The 10611-nt window shown below is 45.4% G+C and overlaps 1 pseudogene; it reads left to right on the forward strand.

Moving 5' to 3' along the window:
- The first annotated feature begins 857 nt into the window (after window positions 1–857).
- LOC137152963 (olfactory receptor 6N1-like) lies at window positions 858–1818 on the forward strand (annotated as a pseudogene).
- Window positions 1819–10611: the final 8793 nt, after the last annotated feature.

The raw sequence follows: 10611 nt of genomic DNA on the forward strand, positions 1-10611 counted from the left end.
GAGTTCAGGGATGCATTTTTTACCACCTCGTGTCTTCTTCCTGTATTATCATCCCACAGTCATTATGGAGAGAGGAATGATACTCCCTGGTAAGGACTGAATGTCAGCCTGTTTATGCTCCTTCCCAAGATCCATATTCCAAAGAGCTGTATTGTATTACTGCTACAAAGTGAATGTCAAGAAAGAGAAAAGGCACTGCCAGTCCCTCAGCATGTCACCATCACCACCCAATGAACTGAGGAAGAATTTACTCCACTTCACAATTGATTAAATAAATGCATCTGTGGTGGGACGTGGAAATTGTTCCGTTTCCTATAGGACACTGAAATGCTGACTACACCAGGACTACACCAGGATACATGCTTGGATTATTTACATTTAATAAGTCAGTGCCTAAGGACCCTAGACTGCACTGGAAATGTCAGTGCAAGGTTTCAGTTGCTGTATTTATTGATTTCGACTTCTGAGACATCATATGATTCTGCCATTGTCAGAAGTGAAATACAACATTGAAGCATCATTGTCAATCTCCTCTGTGTCACTAGATAGGATACAATAGTAGATAAAGAAATGCTGTGCTCTGCCATATCAGTATGTGGCTACCAGAGAACTGGACCATTGTTACTGTAGTTATTGCTCTGATAGCGCACAGGATAGACTGCATGGTTACCAATGTTCTTTTCTCGAATTGAGACACCTGCCACTTTTCTCTGAACTCTACATTTAGTCTTAAAATTTCAGGCTGTGATCAGGAGAAGAGGAGCTTCCGATTATTTATGGAATTAATTCACAAGACTTTAACTCTTAACTCTGTGTTCTACCAATTCAATTTGTTTTATTATTCCTAGACTCAACCCATGACAGATACAGACTGCAGAAACCAAACAGCTGTCATGGAATTCATCCTCCTGGGATTCGGGGATCTCCTTGATCTGCAAATTTTTCTCTTCCTGGTGTTCCTAGTGATCTACATCACAACTGTGGCCGCAAACACCCTCATCGTGGTGCTTGTTGTGATTGATCGGCACCTTCACACCCCCATGTACTTCCTCCTGGGAAACCTGTCCTGCTTGGAGACCTGCAGCATCTCTATCATCCTGCCCAGGATGCTGGCCAGTCTCTTGCCTGGGGACAGAACCATCTCGGTCAGTGGCTGCTTCACACAACTGTATGTCTATGGTTTTCTTGTGGGTACTGAATGCTATCTCCTAGCAGTGATGTCTTATGATCGGTATTTAGCGATATGTAAACCCCTGCACTATTCCACTCTTATGAATCCCAGGTTTTGTCTCCAGTTGGCTGCTGGTTCCTGGTTAAATGGTTGCTTGGCTCCTGCCATCTTTCTCTTCTTCCTATCACAGTTAATATTCTGTGGGCCAAATAAAATTGACCTTTTCTATTGTGACCATCCCATTGATGGAACTCTCCTGCAGTGACACACACCTGGTCATATTGTTGGATTTCATCCTAGCCTGTGTATTCACCCTGCCTCCATTCCTGCTAACCCTGACATCCTACGCGTCTATCATCGCCACCATCCTGAGAATCCCTTCCACCACAGGGAAACAAAAAGCCTTTTCCACTTGCTTCTCTCACCTCATCGTGGTGACAGTTTTCTATGGAACCTTAACGATCGTCTACCTGCTTCCCAAAAGTGACACACTGCGAGAGCTGAACAAAGTGGTCTCTCTTTGCTACATGGTCCTGATTCCCCTGGTAATCCCCCTCATCTACAGCCTGAGAAACAGAGAGGTCAAAGCAGCCTTGAGCAAAGCCATCCGTAAATGTGGTTTTCACAAAACCATGCGGAGACTTTGAGATAATATCTTAACCTAAGATTTATCTTTGATTTAGCCAAACAGCCCCCATTAAAATGAAGTTGAAAATTCCCATTGAAAATCTCAGCTCCAGTGTGAAAAATACATAGATAATCTGCAGAGAGTTACTGAGGGTATTTACAGTCCCACACTCTGTTCATGTAACACAATGTACAGAAAAGTGAGGCTGAGGACAGCTCTGTCGCTTTCTCATTAATAGCACCGATACACACAATATCATAATATTTTTCTCCTTGGTGTTGGCTAAATATTCACCCTATTGGGGGTGGGTGCACAGCATCTGAACATGCACAATGATGTCTTTGTGTAAAGCATAAAATCCATTAACAATCCAGGTAATCCCTGGGTATATCCCCTGTTCATTGTTTCTCTCTGTTAGATAATAAAATCCTGTAATTAGGCAGTTTAATTCAAATAAAACACAAGAGGTGACATCATGTTTGTTGCTACAGTTTCTTATGACCCTGAGGACACAGCGGAAAACCCAGAAGGAGCTCAGGTAAGCATTGTCCGCCCAAAGGGAAGGATCAGGGAGTGAGATGGCCATAAAAATGTTCCCATCAGGGTGTGTTCAGCTGGGCACCAGGAGGAGGGGAGACACAATTGTAACCATGTTTTTATGTCCACTAAAAAGCCATTTTTGATCAAAATAAATGTTTCTGTTAGAAATAACCCAAGAGGTTGTCCCGGGAGTGGATTGGGGAGATGGAACCCTTTATTGCCTGCTTCTTCCACCTCCACGCCACAAGTGAGCTACAAGAGGGTTACTTTACAATCATTTTATCCATAACAGTATGTAAATGTATCCATTTACAGCAACTCCCCATAGACCCTTATTTGGTTACATTGACACCTATAAAATGAATATTAACAACTACATAATTAATATAATTATACCTGCCCCTGTTTGTTGTTTACAGAATTACCATACAGAGGTCAGGCACATCCTCTTACAACCTATACATTTTACACTAATGTTCTTTGAAGTAAAGGCATGCCGGGGAAGAAGGAAGATAATGCTTTCTTCCCACCAAAAGACTTTGACAAAAATAGCCATAGATATTTTATTAACCTCATTCCCAGCACAGTTGGCCAGGGAGGGAGGAGAAGAAGAGAAATAACAGACTCTAACTAGAATTCACACCAATTAACAGAAACAAGGTTTGACCTTGCCTTGACCCTGTTCCCTGTAATTTAGGCCCGACCACTTGTCCAGCTTTCAACTCTTTACTCTCCTACAGTTTCCACAATAAAACTACTAACTCCTGGGGCAAGATATGTGGGGACGTATGGCTGGAAAATCTGCCACCCCTGAAAATGTGCTTATTGCCATCAAATGCATGTACAATGTCATCGAGATGATCTGTAACTGCTAGCCGCAAATATCTCCAAAGGCCAGTGATGGGGAACTAGATGGGGAGATTCTCTGAGTTACTACAGAGAATTCTTTGCCAGGTGTCTGGCTGGTGGATCTTGCCCACGGTGACGTTCCCCGCTGCAATCTGGACTGCTATATAGCTGTGTCACCGCAATTCCTCACTCCTAGACCCCAACTAGCACTTGCTTCGCCATGTGAACACCCCACGTCTGGGTCAGCCCACACACAGACTCCTGCAAGCCAGCTTCTCTTACCTTAGCCAGTGAGTGCTTCTGGCCGGCCAATCACGGGATTATGGAATAATGTGACCCCCGTCCAGTATCTCCGGTCCCAGATGCAACCCTGGGAACTGCCATCTTAGAGTTCACTAGACTCTGCAAACTCATTGGTTAGTCAATTTATCAAAAAAATTGATTTGTGTCATACTGGCTGGATTGGGGGGGGGGGTTATATTTTTAACATCAATATGTCAGAATCATAATAATTCATGTGAGATATGTCATGTCAGGTACCGTTAGAAAGGCTATAATGTGGTAAGTGAGATGATGATGTTTATGTTCATGTGTTATGGGTGTAATGGAAGTTATGGATACGTTTGTATCTATATTTCAGTTTGTACTATGTTTCTGGGCGACACCCCAGACAGGATGGCTGCAGCACTAGCCTCTTTCATGGCCCATTAAGGAAATTCACAGGTACAATGGGCCCAGGCGGAGAAGCCAGGGATATACCTGATGAGTCACCAGGACTTACTCGTGTGATCCTGAACTCTTATTATTCCTGTAAATTTCCACAGGTAGCATGGCAAAGGCCAAAGGACATAAAGGCAGCTGCACCACATCCATTTTGTCTTCAGTCTTCACCTACCTCTCGATCAACTCATCTACAACTGAACTAAACATAAGCTGTGAAACAAAGGACTGAGACCTATCCAGGTACCAGATGTATACCAGAGGGACTATACAAGCCTGCAAACTCCACAATTCTACTAGAAACCTGATATATATGGACTTTCCAGTTATTTGTATATATGTGATTGCGTTAATCCTTTAACACTTCACTTATAGTTTGTTTCTTTCTTTGTATAATAATCCTTTAGTTTCAGTTACTAAAGAATCGGCTGGCAGTGTGGTATTTTGGGTAAGATCCAAGCTTATATTGATCTGGTACTGTGGCTGACCCTTTGGGGTTAAGAGAACCTTTTTGGTAAAGAGCATAGAGTTTTAAATAACTGGTCTAGGGGCTGATTGGGAGCCAGAGACTGAAATGCAGTAAAGGGGGCTGTGTATATTTTTATTTTGGCTTCTTGATAACCAGTGTGGGGAATCAGAAGCACTGTTTGTGGCTGTTTGACTTCAGTGTCACCCACCAGTGTTGGGAGAATCTGCTCTCCTTTTACAAGCCTGGCCTGACCTTGGAATTTTCAGGTGGCTACCCTAGGCATGAACGGGTCACAATATGCACCAGCTCTGTCACTCTAAACAAAGTCTCCACACATAGCCAAACCACATGCACTGCTTTAGATAAAACAAACAAATAAATGCATTAAGTACAGAAAGATTTAAAGTGGTTATAAGCCAGAGCAATATAAATCAGATTAGATCAGGAAGAAATAAAGCGAATTGCATTCTAAACAAAGCTTAACACTTTCAGTAGCCTTACAGTCTAAGGCCTAGTCTGCACTGGTGACTGAGGTTGACATAACATCACTTACATCGATCTCCCAATGCCTGTGTCTACACTGAAACAGTAGTTCCGTCAAAGTGCGGCAAAGTGCGGCAAAGTGCGGTTGACATAACATCACTTACATCGATCTCCCAATGCCTGTGTCTACACTGAAACAGTAGTTCCGTCAAAGTGCGGCAAAGTGCGGCAAAGTGCGGCAAAAGTTGATGTAATAAAACCACTTCCGCAAGTGGTGTAGCGCGTAAATCAAATTTCATGGATCGATTTTGCATCAGTGTAGACAGAGCGTAATGTAATTGGACATTAATGGCCTCTGGGAGGTACCTCACAATGCCCCGTTGCGACAGCTCTGGACATTCGCGCTCTGCTGTTACATGGCCACGCAAACCAGAAATGCCCCCTACCCTCATGCCCTGGGAAAGTTTGAATTTTCATTTCCTGTGCAGCCAGCGTAGAGAAAGCGTTGTAGCTGAACTTGTCATGGCTACTGCAAGGCCAAAACGTGCTCCAGCATGGAGTCAACCAGAGGTCTTAGATCTCCTCGGTCTGTGGGGCGAGGAGTCCGTTATGGATCAGCTCAAAGACAACAGAAAACATTTGGACATTTACGGGAAGATATCCCAGGGCATGTTGGAGAAGGGGCACAACAGGGATGTGCAGCAGTGCCACATGAAGATCAAAGAGCTACGGCAGTCATATCAAAAAGTCAGGGAAGCTAACAGCCATTCTGGCTCCTCGCCAAAAACATGCCCCTTCTACGATGAGCTGCATGAAATTCTTGACGGCAGCCCCACCACTTTGCCGCCATGCAGCATTGATACCTCCGCTGCATCCCAGTACAGGGATGATGAAGACTCCATGGGCGAGGAGAAGGATGAGGATGAGGAGAGTAGGGTGCAGGAGAGCAGGGTGCCCCTTCTCCCAGACAGTCAGGACCTATTCCTGACCTCAGAGCAGTACAGCAGTACACAGGACAGGAATAATGATTCAGGAATAATGATCTGGTGAATTTTATTTTTCTTCTTAGCAGTTATGTCCTTATAAAGGGGGGAGGAAGGGGATTTCAGAGGTTTAGAGGACTTTACTGGGGGGTTACTCCCGGAACAGATTATTTATGTGCAGAGGTATCCTCTGAGAATCATCTTTTGATATCTCAAGGAAACTTTAATGTAGGTAATCTGTTGTCCTTTGCACAAGGTTTAGGTGGAGGGCAGCCTTGTTCCTTCCTACCCGGTAGGATACTTTGCTGCGCCACGCTGCAATCAAGTGAGCCAGCATCCTGGCGGAACACAGCATAGCAACATAAGGGCCAGGCCAGTACCCCGCTGCTTGCAGCAAAACTTCCCTTTCCTCATGTGTTACCCTCAGGAGACTGATATCACTCATGGTCACCTAGGGAAGATGACGCATGTTCCAAATGCCAGAGCTATACAGCCCTGTACCTCTCTATTCCCCTTTGTATTGTCCTACTGAGTCACTAATTATTTTGCTTTGGCTTTTGATGAGACTATTAACCTGCTAGCGCTGTCCTCTGATCCACTGTGGCCATCTCATGACAAAAGGGTCATCTTAAACAGATCTTTACGCCCGGTTACCCCCTCATATAGGGCATTTGAAATGAGCTTTTTAGAGATCATTAATCCTCTCTATAGCAGAGTAAAGTGTTCCTGGTTTACCATCTCTGTAACGGCACAGCGACCCAACCCTTCTGAGATGTTCGAAATGGAATGCAGGTCTTGCTTAGCCTTGTGCACACTAAGGGGAGTATTTTATACATTGTAGCAGTTGCTTCATTTTCCTGGCTTAGCTAACAATGGCAACGTTGTGTATTTCTTTTCATTCTATAGATACCTCGGCCTTAGCACCCCCATCTCGAAATGCTGCACAAAGACTATTGCAGATTAGAAAGAGGGAAAAAAATCGCGGGACGACATGTTTGGCAAGTTCATGAACACCTCTGAAGCCGCAGAGACAGAGATCCGAGTGTGGTGGCTGTCCGTGTCCCAGTACATGGGCATGGTCAGGCAGAATAAAAGAGCAATGGAGGAGCCAGAGTGCAGTACCACACAGGAGATGCTTCGAATTATGCGCGATCAGGCAGACATGCTCCAGCAGCTTGTGGAGCTTCAGAAGGACCATAGGCCGAACAAAGTCCCACTGCAGCCCCTCCAGAATACTCCTCTGCCTATGGCTTTGCTGCCTTCCCTCTCTCCTACCCCCAGGTAGTCTCGGAAAAGAATGGCCAGGCTGCAGTATGTGGTGCACTCCACCCTGATGGATGTGAGCAGAAAGCAGCCGCGGCCATGCTGACAGCTGTCCTGCAAGCAACCACGCTACCCCTTGAGACTGTGAATGAACACTCGCCTCCCGCCCCCACCAACTTGAATATTCATAAATAAAACTTTGCTTCATTTCAATATATGTTTCTTTATTAATTCATTTCTTGTATGCGAGGGATTTGGAGGGTACTCCTATCGGTGGTGGTGGGGATTATAAGCAAAGGCACAAAACATACAGGAACAGAAATCATTACTGCATCTCATTGCAGAACCTGGTTTTCAAGCTTCCCGAATGCAAAGTGCTCTGCAGTTAGCTCTCAGCGTATTGCTGACATCTGGCTGCTCATAACTGGCGGCCAGTCTTTCTGCCTCCACAGCCATCCCTGGGAGAACCTTTCTCCCTTCGCTTTACACACATTATGAAGAACACAGCACACAGATATAACTGATGGGATGTTCTTTTCACTCATGTCCAGCCTAGTAAGGAGACATCTCCATCTGGCCTTTAAACGCCTAAACATACACTCCACACCATTCTGCAAGTGCTTAACCTATTAAAATGTTCCTTGTAGCTGTCAAGTTGCCCGATGTACAGCTTCATTAGCCAAGGGAGCAAGGGGTAACAGTATCTCCCAGAATCACTATTGGCATTTCCACACCCGATGTTAATTTTTTGGTCTGGGAAGAAAGTGCCTGTCTGCATGTTAGAAAACAGCCCCAAGTTCCTAAATATGCATGCATCATGCACCTTTCCAGACCACCTCACATAGATGTCGGTAAAACAACCCCTGTGATCCACAAGGGCCTGCAGCACCATGGAAAAGTACCCCTTGCGGTTTATGTACTCAGTTGCTAGGTAGGCAAGCGCTAAGATAGGGATGTGTGTGCCATCAATGTCCCCCCTGCAGTTTGAGAACCCCATCACAGCAAACCCGTCTACTATGTCCTGCACGTTTCCCAAAGTCACTACCCTTCATAGCAGACGTCTATTGATGCCCCTGCTGTTAGAACTAATCAAACAGGTTGTCCCGGGGGTGGATTGGGGAGATGGAACCCTTTATTGGTTGCTCGTTCCACTTCAACACCGCGAGTGAGCAACGAGGTGATTACTTTACAATTCTTTTATACATACCAGTATGTAAATGTATACATTTCCAGCAACTCCCCATAGACACTTATTTGTTTACATTGACACCTATAAAATGTATATTAACAACTACATGATGAATATAATTATACCCGCCCCTGTTTGTTTTTTACAGGATTACCATACAGAGGTCAGGCACATCACTTTAAAACCTGTACATTTTACACTAACATTTTTTTAAGTAAAGGCATGCCGGGGGACAAGAAAGATAACACTTTCTTCCCACCATAAAACCTTGCACAGAAATAGCCATAGTCTCATCCCCTTCACAGATGGCCAGAAAGGGAGGAGAAGAAGAGGAGAGATAACATGCTCTAACTAAAATTCATACCAATTAACAGAAACAAAGTTTGTCCTTACATTGACCCCGTTCCCTGTAATTTAGGCCTGGCAACTTGTCCAGCTTTTAACTCTTTACTCTCCTACACTTGCACACTTGAATCACGGCAGCTCCCACTGTAGATTTACCTACTCCGAACTGATTCCCAACCGATCGGTAACAGTCGGGGGTTGCCAGCTTCCACAGAGCCATGGCCACTCACTTCTCCACCGTCAGAGCTTCTCTCAAGCGAGTATTGACATGCTTCTGGGATGGGGCCAGCTCCAAACGCAGTTGAAGGACAGTGGCCTTTCGCATATGAAAGTTCTGAAGCTACTGGTCATCATCCCACAGCTGCGTAACGATCCATTCTCACTAGTCTGCGCTTTTTTCCTGAGACCAGAACTGGCGCTCCATGGCCTGAAGATGATGTATTACGGCCTGCAGCAATCGGGAATTGTTCTGCTCAATGTCTTGTAGCAGGGCAGCCTCAGTGACATTGCAGTTGCCCGTTCTTTGGGTTCTCGCTTTCCTTTGAAAATACTCAAGGATAAGCCGTGATGTATTTGTGACACTCACAATAATAGTGCAGAGTTGAACTGGTTCCATGTCTCTGCAGCCAAACCAGTATTCTGAGAATTCCCCCCACTCCTAGAGGATGTTTTCCACCAGCTCTTTCTCATGTTTTTCAAGAGACCCACATAATTGTGTGTTACCAAAAGCCTAGCGCGATAAAATAACTAAACTAAGATTTCTTTCTGTCGTCTTTGTTGTCAGACCTCCCATTATCTGCTCAGTTCATGTCTCGTATGAGGAATACCTGTGTCAAGGCTGGTGTGCACAGAAATGTTGCACCCCTTTAACTGTACTGGCCCATGTCTGCCTGTGACAGTGCCGCACGCCCTTGAGCTGGAGAGCTTGGGACACACCAGCCCTGACTAGAGAAGGAGCCGGAGCTGAGGGGAATCAGACACTTTCCAGTCAAGAGCAGATGTAGCCGGCATGAGAGGGAAACGCGGGAGGCTGAGGTGAAACTTGGGAGAGTGAGAAAGGCTCCTCCAGCGAAAACCCTGAGATGGGGGATTCCTCCCTTACACGGGGAACAAAGGAGAGAAACTGAGGTGAGGGGCCACCCTGAGTTCTCCGAGTGGAAGCAGCTCTACTGAGGTAAAGGTGCTTCTGGCAGGCAAGTTCATTCCCACGAGGGAAGTGGAACAAGCAATATATTGGTCATCTGTATCCACCCTAAAGGATGCAGGGAGGCCTGGCAGAGACCTAAGTAGGTCAGCTAATCCATGCCCTGCACTCAAGGCAGGACCAAGTGATAACTAGACTATCCCTCACAGGTGTTTGTCTAACCTGTTCTTAACCACCGCAATCATGGAGATTCCCCAGTCTCCCTAGGCAATTTATTCCAGTGCTTCACTACCCTGTCACTCAGGAAGTTTTCCCTAATGTCCAACTTAAAGCCCCCTTGCTGCAACCTAAACCCATTGCTGCTTGTCCTGTCCTCAGAGGTGAAGGAGAACAGCTTTTCACCCTCCTCCTCGTAACAACCTTTTATGTGCTTGAAACTTCTTCCCATGTCCCCTGGCCCCTCCAGTCTTCTCTTCTGCAGACTAAATAACCCCTAATTGTTCAACTTCCCCGCATAGCTCATGCTGCCCAGACATTTAATCATATGTGTTGCTCTCCTCTGTACTTTCCCCAATTTATCCACTTCTTTCCTCAAATATGTGCCCGGAACTGGACACATGACCCACAACTAAGGCCTTTCAGTGTGGTATAGAGAGAAATAATTGCTTACTGTGTCTTGCTCACAACGCTCCTGCTAATACAGCCCACAGTGGTGTTTTGGGGTTTGATTTTTTTCTGCCGTGTGCTGTTTGTTTTTGCACACAGCCAGCTGCACAGGCAACAATATTACTGCAGTAAATGGTCACTCGGGGCAATAGACCATCAGC

The sequence above is a fragment of the Emydura macquarii genome, unplaced genomic scaffold (genome assembly GCF_026122565.2).
Source record: "Emydura macquarii macquarii isolate MOO-44397 ecotype Brisbane River unplaced genomic scaffold, CSIRO-AGI_Emac_v2 contig_1247, whole genome shotgun sequence".
Taxonomy (NCBI): Eukaryota; Metazoa; Chordata; order Testudines; family Chelidae; genus Emydura; species Emydura macquarii.